General features: G+C 40.3%; 1 protein-coding gene and 1 long non-coding RNA gene across 48 annotated transcripts in view; one reads left to right on the forward strand and one right to left on the reverse strand.

Moving 5' to 3' along the window:
• The window catches only part of RBM47 (RNA binding motif protein 47), a 303,668-nt gene that overhangs the window by 53,937 nt on the left and 231,665 nt on the right, over window positions 1-18,066 (reverse strand). The gene's annotated exons all lie outside the window — the stretch shown is intronic.
• Window positions 14,001-17,334, forward strand: LOC146400401 (uncharacterized). Its single transcript, XR_014812362.1, has 2 exons — window positions 14,001-16,675; window positions 17,229-17,334. It is a non-coding gene; the product is annotated as an uncharacterized LOC146400401 (long non-coding RNA).

Below are 18,066 nucleotides of genomic sequence, written 5' to 3' on the forward strand. Positions count from 1 at the left end.
AGGCCAGGGATTGAACCTGCAACCTCATGGATACTAGTAGGATTCATTTCTTCTGCGCCACAACAGGAACTCCTCTACCTGTATTTTTAAAGAGGGAGAGTTTTATTACTCCCAAATGAAATAATCTAAAGCTATCAATTGTGACTAAAAATTATCAGCAGGTTACTTAGTAAAGGGTCAAAATCCAGAACAAGTTTAAGATTATAATCATGTAAATATTATATAAAACTAAATTGCTGGGTTCTGAAAAGGAAAACGGAAGCAATCTTTCAACATCGTTAAGGCACTGTTTCCAAAAAACTTCTGACTTTAGACTACAAGAGGGAACCAGAAAACCTGCCTTTTATGTTAGAGTAATTAAATACATTATTTAAGAATTTTTATAAATCCTGGATGTGTGACATGTTTTAAGCAGTATTTTTGCTTGGGAGGTTTGGTGTATGAGTGGGTGTTTGCCAAGTGTGTGGGCACACATGAGTGAGTGAGTGTGTGTGTGTGTATGTGCATAAATACTTACATCATTTATAAGATATATGATGTATTATAACATTACCAAGAAAAAAAAAAACACAGAAAACAAACCATCTCAAGATGATAAATTTTAAGAGCAAGATGGTAAGGACAGGGCCGGTTTTCACTGAATACCTGAAATCAGTAATTACAATTACAGCCTGTCTTAAACAAAAAATAAGCAACTTCTCCCTGTTTTTGCTTTGAATATAGCAAATTATATATATATATGTGTGTATATATAATTATATATGTGTGTGCATATGGCACATAGACATCTACGATCTTTGCAAAAACAATGTACACAAGTTGTTACAAGTGCACACAATATACACAAGTACACAGAAAAAGGAAAAGTCATCCCTTTGACTGGCTGTGACACTGACTCCTATCCCATACCCTTGATGTAGGCAGGTGTATAAAAACTCTATGTCAGTGGCATCAGAGTGGAAGCGCTGCATTTGCCACTTTAACGTCTGACAGCTCTTGGCTCGCCTAAGTCATCCTGCAGGAGGATGTCCTGCATCCTTTGTCTTAACAAAGCACCTTTGCTTTGTGTTTAGAGTGGACGGACAGCAGGCAAATCTAAGATCTGAGACCACAGAGAAGAGAAAAAATTAAATTAAATACAGACACAAATTAGAAGCTGAAGAGAGGCTGAACTTTAAGGTAGATCTGGAAAAAGGAATAAGAAACAAGATTCAGACAGCCCTGGGACAAGAGAAATTGGAGCACAGTGACAATAAGCCAGAAAATTGCTAGAGTACAGGGGCTATTTTATTTATTTTATTTTATTTTATTTTTTGTCTTTTTGCCTTTTCTAGGGCTGCTCCAATGGCATATGGAGGTTCCCAGACTAGGGGTCTAATCAGAGCTGTAGCCACCGGCCTACACCACAGCCACAGCAACGTGGGACCCGAGCCATGTCTGCGACCTACACCACAGCTCATGGCAATGCCGGATCGTTAACCCACTGAGCAAGGGCAGGGATCAAACCCGCAACCTCATGGTTCCTAGTCAGATTTGTTAACCACTGCACCATGACGGTAACTCCCCAGGAGCTATTTTAAACATAGGTAATTATCCTTCTAGGAGAACATTCTTTTTTATTTGAACTTACCTAAAGGCTTTAAAGATATAGCTGATGTAAAGATCAAGTGGATGGGTGTTTGCTCTGCATTTAAAAGTAGTATGTTCAACATCACTAATCATTCGAGAAATGCAAATTAAATCTACTATGAGGTACCAACTTGCACCAGCCAGAATGGCCATCATCAAAAATTCTACAGACAATAAATGCTGGAGAGGGTGCGGAGAAAAGGGAACCCTCTTGCACTGTTGGTGGGAATGTAAATTGGTGCAACCACTATAGAAAACAGTATGGACAGTCCTCAAAAAACTAAAAATAGAATTACCACATGATCCAGCAATCCCACTCCTGGGCATCTGTCCAGAGAAAACCATGACTCGAAAAGATACAGGTACCCCAATGTTCATTGTAGCACTGTGGACAATACATAGCCAAGACATAGAAGCTACCTAAATGTCCATCGACAGAGGAGTGGATAAAAAAGATGTGCTGCATATACGCAATGGAATATGACTCAGCCATAAAAAGGAATGAAATAATGGCATTTGCAACAACATGGATGGACCTAGAAATTATCATGCTAAATGAGGTCAGTCAGACAGTGAGACACAAATGTCATATGCTATCACTGATATGGAGAATCTACAAAAAAAGGATACAATGAACTTCTTAGCAGAACAGACACTGACTCACAGACTTGGAAAAACTTATGGTTACCAAAGGAGACAGGTTGCAGGGGAGGGATGGGCTGGCGGTCTAGGATGGAAATGTTGTAAAATTGGGTTGTGAGGATGAGCGCACAACTATAAATATAATAAAATTCATTGATGTTTAAAAAAAGTAGTATATAGTTTTCCAGAAATAGACTTTATTCTATATTCAGAATTTCAAAACCTTTGCTGAAATTGGTTGTTGTATTTATGCATGACTAAAGCTAAGAGGAAGGAATAGCTCCCATCTGAAAAAGTGTCAATTATTGGCACTGAAGCCATCTACCTGCACTGGTGGGGTCAGCAACGATAGTAGGTCATGACACTAACACTGGAAAAGTGAGCTCAAAGAGTTGAAGATATGCAGGTACACATATGATAACACACAGAAACCACCAGAAGAATGGCAATATTATAAAAGGATTAAGATGCCTCTAAGACAGCTTTTGGTTTCTATAAACATGCACCATATATGCTTCAGCTGCATGCATGGTTAACATTCCTTTACCTGTCCTCTTCCACCACAACCTTATATCAAAAGTCTTCCCCTGAGTTTATGTATTCTGTTTTGGTTAATTTGTTAAATACCCCATTTACGGTATCAATTAGATAATGGACATTGCCATACCTGAGATGAAGAGTTTATCTTATCTGGACATTAGGAAAGGATCTGAGGGCATTCACTTAAAATTTTTAAATGATACTGGTATTTTTCTCAATTGGTACAATTGCTTTAAAGAATAAAATTATAATAATAACTAACATTTGCGTATTTCATTCATTCAATCAATCTAAGTGTCAGGCCCTTTTCTAGGTGCTGGGGCTATAGCAGTATGCAAAACAGACAAAAACCCCTGCCCTCCTGAACACTTCAGTCTCATAGGAGAGACAGATATTGAATAAATAAATCAATAAAATATGTAGCTTGTTAGAGCTAAAGAGAAGAAACCCCAGGGGAAGGAGAATGGGGAGGGATGGCTATCCCTGTCTTACAAGGGAACATATATTTATTATTACTTATTACAAAAATTAAGCATGGCAATCTGTTAAGAGTTCTCATGGGACAGGCTCATCAGGCATATACCTAAAGCCATTTACAAGATGTGTCAAGTACTTCCTGCTCGCATAGTAGTAGCTCTGCAGTGTAGATAGAGGCGAAGCAGCAGACCTTGTAAATACAGTAGTAAGAGCCAGGTACACGGTGTTGGGGAAAGAAACCCAAGAGAATGATAATGCTTTAGGATGACTGTTTTGAAATAAAACGAATTTTCCACTCCTTTCTCGGGTTAGCAGGAGGTTCAGGGGGGTTCAGTGGGCCAGACTGAGGTGCAGTGGGATCTCTCACTCTAGCACCCCCACTCCGCCCACCTTTAATCAGTCCTTAAGTCCACCCTTACTGGGGGTCTGCAGGACGGAGTCCTTATCCCTTAGAAATGTTCACCACCACAGGGAACACCGCTCAGAGAGGAAAGAGGGAGAGGCCGGAGTGGATCGGGACTGCTAGGGTTTCCTCAGAGTCTAGGGTTCCAGCATCTGACACTGGATAAGTTAACCCAGAAGCTTTGTAATACTATATGCTATTATGCCTACTGCAGAGCCTGTCTTTAACTTCTCAAAGGGAATGAGAGAATTACCGACTAAATAAGATAAAGCGTAACCCCACCCCATATCCAACCAACTCATCCCAAGCTTCACTCAAGCAAAGGTTACCTCGTTTTTTCACTTTAAAATTTATATTTGTGGGAGTTCCCTAGTGGCCTAGTGGGTTAAGGATCTGGTATTGTCACTGCTGCAGATCTGGTCGATGCTGTGGTGCTGGTTCAGTCCCTGGCTTGGGAACTCTTATAGACCACAGGTGCAGCCAAAAAAAAAAAACAAAAAAAAAAATTATGTTTGTCACGAAAGCAGTCATTCTTGTGTTCTCCACCTCCCTGTGTCTGGGGCAGTCAGGTGGGGCCCACAGACTTCAAGCACACACATACACTGGGGGAGGCAGCCGATGAAGGGGCACAAGGCAGAATTATCACCTAAGTTTCTGAACTTGTACTGAAACTCAGCATCCCTATCTGTAATAAAATCACTATAGCTGCTTTCTCTCTATGGCTCTTGGCAGACACGAGACACTGTTACTAAGTACTTCGCATATATTAACACATGCGCCCCGCATAATAAATACATTTTGCAGTAGATATTCATATTTTCCAATTTTACAGATGAGTACACTGAGGCCCAAAAAAGAAAGTAACTTAACCAAGACAAATAGCTAGCAACTAGTGGAGGGAGGATTTGAACCCAGGCACTCTGGCTCTTAGCCATCACATTTCAACACCTCTGGATAAGTAGATGTTCTTCCTCCCTGCCTCGCCTTTCCTTCCCTTAATTACCCACCTCTCTAGCGACCTGCCCACCTCCCGCCTGCCACTCTGACCCTGGCTGCGACAGGCATTTCTGTACTTACTAGAAAACTTTGGGACTTTAGAGATGGTATCTTAGAGCCAGGGAGGGAAACCTTGAATGCCTTGTGAGTAAAATAATAATTTTTAAAAGTCACAAAATCTAATTTAAATCCAAAGACAATTCTCTTGCTAAACTCTTCCTCTATCCTAGGCAGCTGTCCTAATTAACTCTTAGAAGTTTGTTTGGCCGTGCTGGTGCCAGGGTTTGAACTCCTGTCACAGCAGCCACCCAAGCCGCTACAGTGACAATGTCAAGTCCTTAACCTGCTGTGCCACAAGAGAACTCCCACAATTACCAGTCTTTACCCTGTATATCCTGTGATAGTTTTAACAGATTTATTTTATTTTTAAAAGAGAAAGGTCAAGAAACAGACTCATAGACTTTGTAAACAAACTTATGATGACCAAAGGAGACAGGCGGGGTGGCGGGAGGGGGGACCTGGGGATTTGAGACTGGCCCATGCGCACTGCATATGGAATGACTGGCCAATGGGGACCTGCGGTACAGCATAGGAAACTCTACCCAATCAATATTCTGTGATAATCTATATGGGAAAAGAATCTGAAAAAGAATGGATGTGTGTATACGTGTAAGTGAATCACTTTGCCGTACAGAAGAAATGATCACAGCATTGTAAATCAACTAGACTTCAATAAAATTTTTTTAAGTGGGGAAAAAAATAAAAAAGAGCAAGTTCAGAATAAATACTGAATTCAGGTGGAGAGGAGATAATCTATTACAAAGTCATAAATAATATGTAAAATCCAAGCTCCGTGTTCTACCTTTGAGAAAAGTCATAATGTAAAAAATAGAATCCCCTGCCCCCTTTAGAATGGGCAACCAGGGTAATGAGAACTCAAGAAGTGTGTGATTTCGCAAAGTATTATGTGAGATTTGCGCTTTAATAATTAAATGTTGTTTTAATAATTTCCTCTGAATTACCGCAGAAATCCCCTACCGTTCTGGATTTACCAAGTCCTATGCTTTTCTACCCAAACACCTTTACTTCAGTAATACTCCAGGACCTAAGTCCAGGGGGGAGAAGCAGTCAGATACTTGGACCCTGACCTGGATCCTGGCTCTACTAGGAGAGATCCTCCTCTACTAGCCAGGAGCTAAGCATCTTTTTGGAGGGACAATTAAATGTCAAACAATGAAAACATAAAATACAGGGCAAATTAAACCTTAGCTGCTGTGGATCTATAAACACTGGCTAAGTCATGAATTAGAAACAAGAGAATACCTTTAAAAGATCAATTGCAAGGCTGATCAGTGTAGACAGATGGCTAAAATTAGCAAGGAGTGAGTGTTCAAGAAAAAGAACAACATAAAATAGTATTGAAGCAAATGGTTTAGGCATAACGAACCTAATTTTCTGTGACCAAATGGTAACTTTTCAAGAAACTCAATTTTGAACTGGTTACATGAGGCATTCTAGTCATTCAACAAATGGCTACTGTCATCTGCTTCGTTCTAGACCCTGAAGATAAAGTGGTGACCAAGACTGACAAGGTCCTTCCTGTTACGTTGGGTAAACATGATTGACAAGCAAATATGGAAGTTCTCATCGTGGCTCAGCAGAAATGAATATGACTACTATCAGAGAGGACGCAGGTTTGATCCCTGACCTTGCTCAGCGGGTTAAGGGTCGGCATTGCCATGAGCTGCAGTGTAGGCTGCAGATGGGCTCAGATCCGGCGTTGCTGTGGCTGTGGTGTAGGCCGGCAGCTGCAGCTCTGATTCGACCCCCACCCTGGGAACCTCCATATGCTGCCGGTATGACCCTAGAAACACACACCCAAAACCCCCCAGAACAAGCAAATATGTATGTTTTGAAGAGGGGGTATAATCGCAAATGCTATAAAGGAGAATACAGCAGGGTTAAGAGGGAAAAATGGGGGCTATTTTGGTTAGGGTGGTCAGAAAAGTTCTGTCTCTCATCAGGTAAGACTGCAGCAGGGGAGCAAGCTCGGGGTCTCTGAAGAATTCAGCAAAAGGGGGAGTTCCCATCGTGGCACAGTGGTTAACGAACCCGACTAGGAACCATGAGGTTGCGGGTTCGGTCCCTGCCCTTGCTCAGTGGGTTAACGATCCGGCGTTGCCGTGAGCTGTGGTGTAGGTTGCAGACGCGGCTCGGATCCCGTGTTGCTGTGGCTCTGGCGTAGGCCGGTGGCTACAGCTCCGATTAGACCCCTAGCCTGGGAACCTCCATATGCCGTGGAAGCGGTCCAAAGAAATAGCAAAAAGACCAAAAAAAAAAAAAAGAGTTCAGCAAGAAAGGGGCAGTGAGGCTGGGAGGGGGGGGTGAGAGGAACAGGCAGGGATCAGACAAGGGGCCTATAGGCCAGGACTTTGATTCTACCGGGCTTAATGAAGGATTTTGAGCAGAGAAGGGATGAGATTTGATCTTTTCTTTGTTTTTTGTTTTTTTTCAAGGCCACACCCACAGCATATGGAGGTTCCCAGTTTAGGGGTCAAATCGGAGCTAGAGCTGCTGGCCTACACCACAGCCACAGCTACACAGGATCCTTAACCCACTGAGGGAGGCCAGGGATCAAATCTGTGTCCTCATGGATACTGATCAGATTCGTTTCCGCTGAGCCATGATGGGAACTCCAAGAGATTTGATTTTCTCAAGATCACTCTGGTGCGAGAAGAAATCACAGGCACGCACGGGAGGAAGCAGAGAGGGGGGTGCTGAGGCTGTTCTGGTCATCCAGGGATGGGATGATGGTGGCTTAGACTAGCCTGGTAAAGTGACACTGGGGTCCTGGGAAGAGAAGTGGACTTTCAGTTGTGTCATCAAGGCACAGTTGACAGAGCTGGCTAATGGATGACCTGCAGGATGGCTGCGTCCAGAATGACTCACATGTCAGCCTGAGCAACCAGGAGGAGGGTGGTGCCATATACCAGGGCAGTAACACGGGGCAAAACATTTATTACGGCACAGCATTCACCCAGAAGCAGTAAAAGCACAAACCTATGGTGTGAGTGAGTGCTGATAACCATCAGACAGCAAGCTGGAATATTGTTTTTAAAAATATAGGTTTGAGCCAACCCACACCCTCAGTCCTTAACTGCATTGCTCAATGTACTGAACTCAGCAGACCTTTCCGCTTGTAGTTTTCTCTGGTTCTTTAATTCAAGAGAATGTCCATGCTATGGAAAATTGACTTGGGGGCCAAGAAGTAAAAAATACACCAGTCATAGTCTCAGCGACCTCCATTGTGAGAAGCAATTAATAAACTACACACTTAAGAGACACACGAGGTGGGGGGGGGGAGAATACGAAAGATCCATACCCTTGGAAACCACCAAATGCGAAATGTGAGGAAATACAGACTCACATAAACAAGAGCCTGCCTGGAAAACTCCCAGGAAGCTCCCGAGGCCTCGTGAAAGGAGGACTTGAGGGATCACAGTTAGTGGGCGCCTCCCTCACTCGTTAGCCTTCCGGCCTCTCTCCCTCTGCCCAGTGATGGGCCTCCTGCTCCACTTGGCCCTTTCGTTTCCTGCTCTTTGTCAATTCCATGCTCTTTCCATCTCAGGCTTCATGACCCTGTCCTTCCTCAGTTCCCCTCACGACAAAGATCTGCTCTTGACTCCTCTACTGCCCCCCAACACCGACCACAGTCTAGGCTCTTCTTCCCTCGTGCTCACCCCCCGCCCACATCCACTCTTCACTTGCTCCTTCCTTTCCATTCTTCTACTTAAAAGAATATTCTACAATCTATTTAGATGTCCTATCGGCTAAAAATAAGAAGTATGCCAATTAATATGCTTATCCTATATGCATGGCGTATGTAGTTTAATCTCTCACTTTTAGGAATTACAAATGACTCTCAAACCCAACAAAATGTTCAGCGTGATTGATAAGCAAATACACGCTAAAAAAGCAAGAATTATATAAACAATATCACTTTTAATCAATAAAATTAGCAAATATTTTTAATGAATTGTGCTAAAATGTCACTCTTCATTAAGAGAAACATAAATTGATTAAAAACCTTTCAGAAGAAAATTATAATACATATGAGGAGTCCTGAAAAAGTCCATTCTTTTCACCTGGCAATTATATCACTAAGATTTATCATAAGGAAATAATAAAAATGAAGTTTACATACAAAGATGTTTATCTCAAAATTATGTATAATATCCAAATGCTTCACCTTGAGGGAATGGTTTAATAAATAGCAGTAGAGAAGCCACTAAAAATTATATTAATTGTTCAGCCACTAAAAATTATATTTATGAAGAATTTTAATGTCATGAGTGAGGGTTTATGATATGTGAGATTAAGAAAATAGTACAGAATGAGAATCCTCTGGTGGCCTAGCAGTTAAGGATCCGGCATTGTCACTGCTGTGGCCTGGGTCACTGCTGTGGTGTGAGTTCGATCCCTGGCCTGGGAAGTTCCATAAGACATGGGTATGGCCAGAAAGAAAGAAAGAAAGAAAGAAAAAGAAAGGGAGGGAGGGAGGGAGAGAAAGATTTTCTTTCTTTTATAATGTGAGATTACATACAGCATGATCCCAACCAATGCTATAGAAATAACAACTAGAAAAATGTAACGAAATATCGACAATAGTTCTATTATTAAAAAATTTAGCTTATGAAGCATCATTGTGAAACAAAGACCTCACAGCTTAATCTCTTTAGCTGTTTGGGGAAAAACCACGGAAACAATTAGGAAGAAGGAAAGTCACGTTAACAGATGCTGCCTCTGAATACTAAGGGCAGGCATGTGCGTGCCTGTCTGTTCTCCTCCTACCATATTTGTTTCAGGCTTCCAATCTGAAATTCTTCTATGCTTCTGACACCTCAGTGTTTGAGAAAGACCTCATTTCTCCAGCTTTGTTTTACAGAAAAGGAACCCCCCCCCCAGTGTCAATGGAGCAGCTTATTAACACAATATGTTTTTAGGACTGCCTACACTAAAATGATTAGTCCCAGAGTCAGTCCCAAGTGAAACTATGAAAAGATTAATATGAAAATCACTTTGATCTGAAGTGTTAATGAAAATGAATCAGTCATGACTCCTCATAATTACTCAAATGGATGATTTTTTTAAATCGGAAAAAGAGATTACTGTGAAAACATTCTTTTATGAAGGAAGTAGAAACAGCCCACAAATTTACAAGCATGTGATTAACAATGGCTGCTTATTAAATTTCTTTTGAGTGGTTGTCACTAATGCATTTACTGGAAGCAAAACTACAAAACAGTAATAATAATAATTAATTGAAGACATAGAATACCATTAATGGTACTTAGATCTCTTCAGAAATGAAGAAGGAAAAATTATAAGAAATCTCCATTTTAGACTCTTTATATGCACAAATGTGGCAAAAGACACATCAGTTAAGAATTGAACTTAGGTTGGAGAATTAATTAACTAAAGACAGTAGCTAAGATTGAAACTGAGAATTTATCTAAATTTCAAATCAAGCTACAAATTGGTCCCAATCATTACTCTTCTTTCTGTGAAGAATTAAACGGAATTTAGAAACATTTATTAAAACAAAATCAAGGAGTTCCCGTCGTGGTGCAGTGGTTAACGAATCCCACTAGGAGCCATGAGGTTTTTGGTTTGATCCCTGGTCTTGCTCAGTGGATTAAGGATCCAGCGTTGCTGTGAGCTGTGGTGTAGGTCACAGACGTGGCTCGGATCCCGCATTGCTGTGGCTCTGGCATAGGCCGGCAGCTATAGCTCCGATTGGACCCCTAGCCTGGGAACCTCCATATGCCTTGGGAAGCAACCCTAGTAAAAGGCAAAAAACAAAAACAAAATTAATCTACCAATGGAATGGGCTGCAACACTTATAATGAAAAGTTCTGGTAGAATCAATTCCCCATGTGACTATGATTCAACAGAGTACATGTGTGCTCTGTTTTACTGAAAAGGCACTTACGCAGCATTTGTGGCTGGTCTCTGGATAATTCATGCCATGATCTTGAAAATCCATATACACGTTTAATCAGTCCTTATCTGTCAGGTGATCCCGGACTGTCACAGGTTTCTATTAGGTGACCCCTGGTCCACTCACAGGAATTCAGATTTATTTTGGATCCCAGAAATCAATGCCAATACTCCTTTTATCAATCATTGGAGTGGAAATCTCTTTAAGATGTCAGCAGCTACCAGGAGGGAGCAATCACAGGACAGTCAAAGGTTATCAATTAGCTCTTTCACACCAGAAGTTTCTTTTAGAATCTTTATTGAGGATTGGCAGATGGAATTGAATGAGACAAAGAAATCAAAATGAGAAGAGCCTCAGGAACTGTGATGCTCCCTGCGGTCTCCACTATCTGATGATCTTAGTAATGCCACCCCTACGCCATTCCTTTCCTATCAAAAACCAGCATCTATCCACTGACTCACAGACTTCGAAAAACTTGTGGTTTCCAAAGGAGACAGGTTGGAGGGTGGGGGGATGCACTGAGGGTTTAGGATGAAAATGCTATAAAATTTGGTTGTGATGATCGCTGTACAACTCTAAATGTAATAAAATTCATTGAGTAATTTAAAAAAACAACAGTATCTAGAGGGATTTCTCATTGTGGCACATCAGAAATGAATCCAACTAGTATCCATGAGGATGCAGGTTCGATCCCTGGCCTCGCCCAGTAGGTTAAGGATCCGGCGTTGCCGTAAGCTGTGGTGTAGGTCACAGATGGATCTGGCATTGCTGTGGCTGTGGTGTAGGCCAGCAGCTCTAACTAAACCCCTAGACTGGGAACTTCCATATGCTACAGGTGCGGCCCTAAAAAGCAAAAAACAAACAAAAACCAGTATCGAGACAAAATGTAAAACACACGTGTGTGTGTGCAAGTGAGCGCACACACACATACCTCTTTATACCTGCTTCATCGTGTGTGGCTTAACTTAATGTCTTCGGTGTGTGTGGCTTAATTCTTTGAAATGATCTTCTCAAGTGCTAGTGGTCTCTTATTCTGGCTGGCTTGAACATTTTGGAAAATAGTAGATAGCCAGTAAAATTCACAGAATGATAATAAAGAGCTATAAAATGTACTTAACCTAATGACTTTCAAATAGCATATTCTCAGCATATCATAGAAACTTCTATTGGATATTTAAGTTTCTAAAGAGCCAAGCCTGGAGAGAGACCTGTGCTGTGCTGCTGAGTCCAGGCCATTCTAATTGCTTAATTTAGAACTCATCGACCATCAGTCTCCTCAGCTTCCCCGCTTTCACATCCTTGTATAATTATTTGCAGTCATGGCTAACAAAGAGTGGCTCGCCCCCATGTATGAAGAGATAAATAAAATTTGTTACTGATATTACCATATCTCTAATTCATACTAAATTCAGTCTTCCAAAAAATAAATCTACTTCCAACCCATCCTTGGATAAAATTCATCTAATTATCTATATCTATATATCTATCTATATATATATCTCATAATGAAAGCTGATTATCAACTTACAGGCTAATGAGTTGTTTACTTCATTTTCCCTCTATGTATAACCCAGTATTCTTGAATTTCTCTGCACTGCAGAGCCAGAGAAAAGAAAGGGAACCCAACATCCTTCCTACTACTTAGTGATGCTTTGGGAGGGGGTAAATAATTGAGTAATGGTTTATTTATTCTACTAACTAGAAGATCTTGAGGACTTTTTATTTAAAGTATTTTATTTCTTCTTCCCCCAAGTAAAATGGATATATAACAACTTCAGAGGAGTTCCCTTGCGGTACAGCAGGTTAAGGACCTGGTGTTGTCACAGCAGCAACTTAAAGTGCAGGTTTGATCCCTGGCCCAGGAAATTCCACATGTTGTGGGCCACCCCCCCGCCAAACAAACAAAAACAACCCCAGAGAGGTTATACAGTATGCATGAAAATAATGCTTATCTATTGTTTTAATATTAAATATTAATATTTACATTCAAATGGTAAAAACATAAAACCAGTGTATAGCAAAGTATTACTTTGCTTGAAGGTTTTAGAATTATCTTAACTAATACCATTCATAAATAACTAGAGGTTGGCTATATTTGCATCTTAAAGGGAGCTAACAGAAGATTTCCTGATGAGGACCGACCCATACCTTTTTTCTTGTTGTAAAAGTAATGGCCATTCTTTGGCTAAAGGATAAGCATACCATGTCTGAACCTTCTTTTTTTTTTTTGCTATTTCTTGGGCCGCTCCTGCGGCATATGGAGGTTCCCAGGCTAGGGGTCAAATCGGAGCTGTAGCCACCGGCCTACGCCAGAGCCACAGCAACGCGGGATCCGAGCCGCGTCTGCAACCTACACCACAGCTCACGGCAACGCCGGATCGTTAACCCACTGAGCAAGGGCAGGGACCGAACCCGCAACCTCATGGTTCCTAGTCGGATTCGTTAACCACTGCGCCACGACGGGAACTCCTGAACCTTCTTTATTCCATTAGCATATAAACAGCAGCCCCGTGCCTTGAAGCTGCGATGGGAGAACAGGCTACCCCCATGGAGGCTTAGGCACCAGGACCTGCTCCTTAGTGAGTTCGGAGAGGCCATTTCAATTCCTACCTCCAAGGGGAGAACTGGAGGTACTATAAAACTTAACTTAGGGTTCTTTAGTGACACCATTTACATAATTTATGGTACTCCCATCCTAAGCTGGTTTCAAATTTGTTTATTTCCTGCCTTTGTTCTCATATCATTACATTACGGATGGATGTTCAAATAACAAAGTCTATGATCTTCTGGAGACAAGAAGATCTCTTGTTTGGAAGAAACAGCCAAGGCTGCCACACCTCAGTAGGAAATGTGTCTCAGTGCCTAGGAGCAAACACAGCTGAGGTTCATCCTGGTAGCACATGTGGGTGAGGTCATGGATGGTTTAGAGAAGTACGAACTAATGGAAACACAACTCTAGGCTCTGTAGCTACTTTACATGGAGTTATTTAGCTCAGCACAGGCCCATCTGACCTAACAACAACAAAAACAACAACATAAGAATAGCTAACCCTGACTTAGCACTTGCCATGTACCAGCTCTAGGCTAAGACTTCACATGTCAGCTCATTTAATCCTCACAACAACATTATGAGGTAGTTACTATATGCTTACTTTATAAACATGGAAACTGAGGCTTCGAGAACTTAAGTTGCCCAAAGACTCACAGCTGTCAGGTGACAGAGACAGAACTCACACCCAGGCAGCCAGTCTGCAGAGCCCATGTTTTGACCCAGAACCATAATGCCACATGGACTCCATCATAGTGAGAAAGGAGTATTTTTCTTTTTCTTTTCTTTTTTTTTTAGGACCGCACCCACGGCATATGGAGGCTCCCAGGACAGGGGTCCAGCCAGAGTTACAGCTGCTGGCCTACACCACTGCCACAGCAATGTGGGGTCCAAGTCACATCTGTAACCTATACCACAGCTCATGGCAACACCAGATCCTTAACCCACTGGATGGGGTTAGGGATCAACCCATGTCCTCATATACTAGTCAGGTTCATTACTGTTGAGCCATAACTGGAACTCCAGAGAAGCCAGTATTTCATCCATTATTTTCTGTGTTCCAGCCTCGTGGATCCAGATGCCTTGTCATTCTGTCCCCAAAGGAGAAGGTCTGAATGCACTGGCTCAGATTCAGCATTGCTCACTCACACTCACAAACTGTCTTGTTAGATAGATAATGAAGATAACAATTAAAATGCAGTAAGCAAACTAATCTTCCACTAGGAAGAAATTAGAAAAAGAAGGGCAAACGAAACTTAACACAATTTAAAGAAGGAATAGAAATAATTAAGAATTCTAATGGAAATAAAGGAAATGAAGAATAGAAAAATAAAGAAAATCAATGATCTCAAAGTCAGTTCTTTGAAAAGATCGATATTGACAAACATTTAACTAAAATGACCAAGAAAATAAGACTCAACTTATTAAACTCAGGAATAAAAGAGGGATATCACTACTGATCTTACAGAAAAAAGATTACAAGAGAATACTATGAACAATTTTATGCCGGCAAATCTATGATCTAGGACAAACTTTTAGAAGGACACTTGTACCAAAACATACTCAAGAAGAAATAGAAAATTCTGAATAGATGTATAATAAGAGTATGAATTAGTAATAAATTTTTTTCCATGAAGAAAAGTTCAGGAACAGGTGGCTTCCTTAGTGAATTCCACCAAATGTTTAAAGTATGACTATCACCAATCCTTCACAAGCTCTTCCAAAACATAGAAGAGGGTGGACCTCTTCTCAATTCAATGAGGCCAGTGTTACTGTGCTACAAAATCCAGTTAAAAACATCACAAGATGATAATGTGAGAAAAAAGAATCTATACATGTATGTGTAACTGGGTCACCATGCTATAGAGTAGAAAATTGACAGAATGCTGTAAACCAGCTATAATGAAAAAAATAAAAATCATTATAAGAAAAAGACATCACAAGAAAACTACAAATCAATAACCCTTATGCATATGGATGCAAAAATCCTAAACAAAACACTATCAAATTGAATACAAAAGGTGCAAATTGCTACATTTGGAATGGATAAGCAGTGAGACCATACTATATAGCACAGAGAACTATACCGAGTCTCTTGGGATAGAAGATGAGGGAAGATAATATGAGAAGAAGAATGTATTTATATGTATGCCTGGGATACATTGCTGTATAGCAAAAATTGACACAACATTATAAATTAACTATACTCTAATTTGAAAAAATCAAATACAACAACTTATAAAGGATTATATACCATGATCAAGGGTGATTTATCCCAGGAATGGAAGGTTTTAACTTAAAATCAATAAATGAAACACTATACTTTATTAATAAAGGACAAAAACCATACAACCATTTAAATAGGCACCAAAATTTTTTTTTGGACAAAATACAACAATCCTTCATAATTAAGATATTCAACATACTAGGAACTAAGGGAATACTCTCCAACCTCATAAAAAAGCATCAACAAAAGCTCCCAGCTAACATCATATTTCGTGGTAAAAGACTGAATGCTTTCCCCCTAAGATCTGTAATAAGACAAGGATACCACTCTTTGCCACATATACTCAACACTGTACTAGAGATTTTAGCTAGGGCAATTCGGCAAGAAAAAGAAATAAAAGGCATCCCTATGGGAAAGAAGAAATAAAATCACATATATACACAGGTGACATGATCTTATAGGTGACATGATCTTATAAAGAACCCACTGAAACACTATTAGAATTACTATACAAGTTGAACAAAGTTGCAGGATACCAGACCAATATACAAAAATCAACTGTATTTCTATACACTATCAATGAACAATCCAAACAATGAAATTAACAAAATAATTTCATTTAAAATAGCATCAAAAATAACAAAATAATATGAAAACCTCAAAACCTTGTTAAAAGAAATGAGAGAGGATCTAAATAATACATTGAAAAACATCTCATGTTCATAGATCAAAGATGTAAAACTGTTAAGAGGGTAGTACTCCTCACACTGACCTATGTATTCAACACAATCCTCGTCAATTTCCCAGCCAGCTTTTTTGAAGAAATTGATCAGCTGATCCTAAATTTATATGAAAATGAAAGGGGCCCAGAACAGCCAAAACAGTCTTGAAAAAGAAGAGCAAAGTTTAAGAACTCACATTTCCCAATTTTGAAACTTACTATAAAGCTATGGTAATTAAGACAGTGTAGTACTAGCATAAGGATAGACATGTTGATCAATGAAACAGAACTGAGAGTCTAGAAAATAAACAAAAAAACCCCTCAAAACATATGCAGTCAACTGATTTTTTACAATGGTGTTAAGTGTCTATTCAATGGGAAAGGAAGAGTCTTTTTAAGAAATGGTGATGGGGAGTTTCCCACCATGGCACAGCGGAAACAAATCCAACTTGGAACCCTGAGGCTGCCGGTTCAAGCCCTGGCCTTACTCAGTGGGTTAAGGATCCGGCATTGCCGTGAGCTGTGGTGTAGGTCGCAGATGTGGCTGGGATCCTAAGTTGCTGTGGCTGTGGTGTAGGCCGGCAGCTGTAGCTCCGATTGGACTCCTAGCCTGGGAACCTCCATATGCTGCAGGTGCGGGCCTAAAAAGCAAAAAGAAAAAAAGAAAAAAAAAGAAATGGTGCTAGAACTATCCATGCGCAAGAGAATGAAGTTGGACCCGTAACTCATATGATATACAAAAATTAAATAATAATGAGTCAATCACCCAAATCTAAGAGCTAAAAAAACTATAAAACTCTTAGAAGATGGGTGTAAATCTCCATGACCCTGGATGAGGCAGTGACATTTAGATGATGCCAGAAGTGCAAGCAACAAAAGAAAAAAATCATTAAATTGAACTAAGCCAAAATGAAATGTTTTTGTGCTTCAAGGGACACTATGAAGAAAGTAAAAAGTTCCTGCAGTTGTGCAGTGGGTTAAGAATCTGATTGCAGTGGCATGGGTAGATGTGGAGGTGTGGGTTTGATTCCTGGCCCAGTGCAGTGGGTTAAAGGATCCACAGAAGCTACAGCTGTGGCTCAGATTCAATCCCTGGCCTGGGAACTTCCACATGCTGAGAGTGTGTCCATAAAAAAAGAAAGAAAGAAAACCCACAAGAAGGGAGAAAATACTTGTAAATTACCTGTCTAATAAAAGTTTTGTATCTAAAGTATAATAATAAAAGACAAATAATCTAACTGAAAATCACGCAAAAGATATGAACGGACTTTCTTCAGAAAAGATACATAAATGGACAAAAAAATACATCAAAAATGCTCAATATGATTAGTCACTAGAGAGAAATGCAAATTAAAACCCATTATCTATATCTCATTATAGATACCACTTCACACCCACAAGGATGGCTAAAACCAAAAAAGCTGATCATAGCAAATGCTGGAAGGTTGTGTAGACATGGTAACCCTCACTTACCACGGATGGGAATGGAAAGTGGAAAACTGTCTGCAATTCCTCAAAAGGTGAAACACAGAGTTACCCTATGACCCATCCATTCCACTCCTAAATACATACCCAAGAGAAATGAGGACATGTGACCACACAAAAATTTGTTCATGAATGATCACAGCAACATTGTAACAGCCCAAAAGTTGAGCCATCCCAAATGTCTACCAGCTGATAAATAAAGATAAATAAAATTTGGTATATTCACACAATGGAGAACTACTTGGCAATAAAAAGAAATGAAGTACTGAAATGTGTGCTACGACACGGATGAACCTTGAAAACATTAAGAAGCCAACCACGAAAGACCTTGTATTGTATTGATTCCATTTATATGAAAGGTTCAGAACAGGCAAATCTATGAAGACAAAGTAGCTTA

Source organism: Sus scrofa, chromosome 8, assembly GCF_054392235.1.
Source record: "Sus scrofa isolate SSC_HxYL_T2T_F1_AM1 chromosome 8, Sscrofa_HxYL_maternal_Yorkshire_Landrace_v2.0, whole genome shotgun sequence".
NCBI lineage: Eukaryota > Metazoa > Chordata > Mammalia > Artiodactyla > Suidae > Sus > Sus scrofa.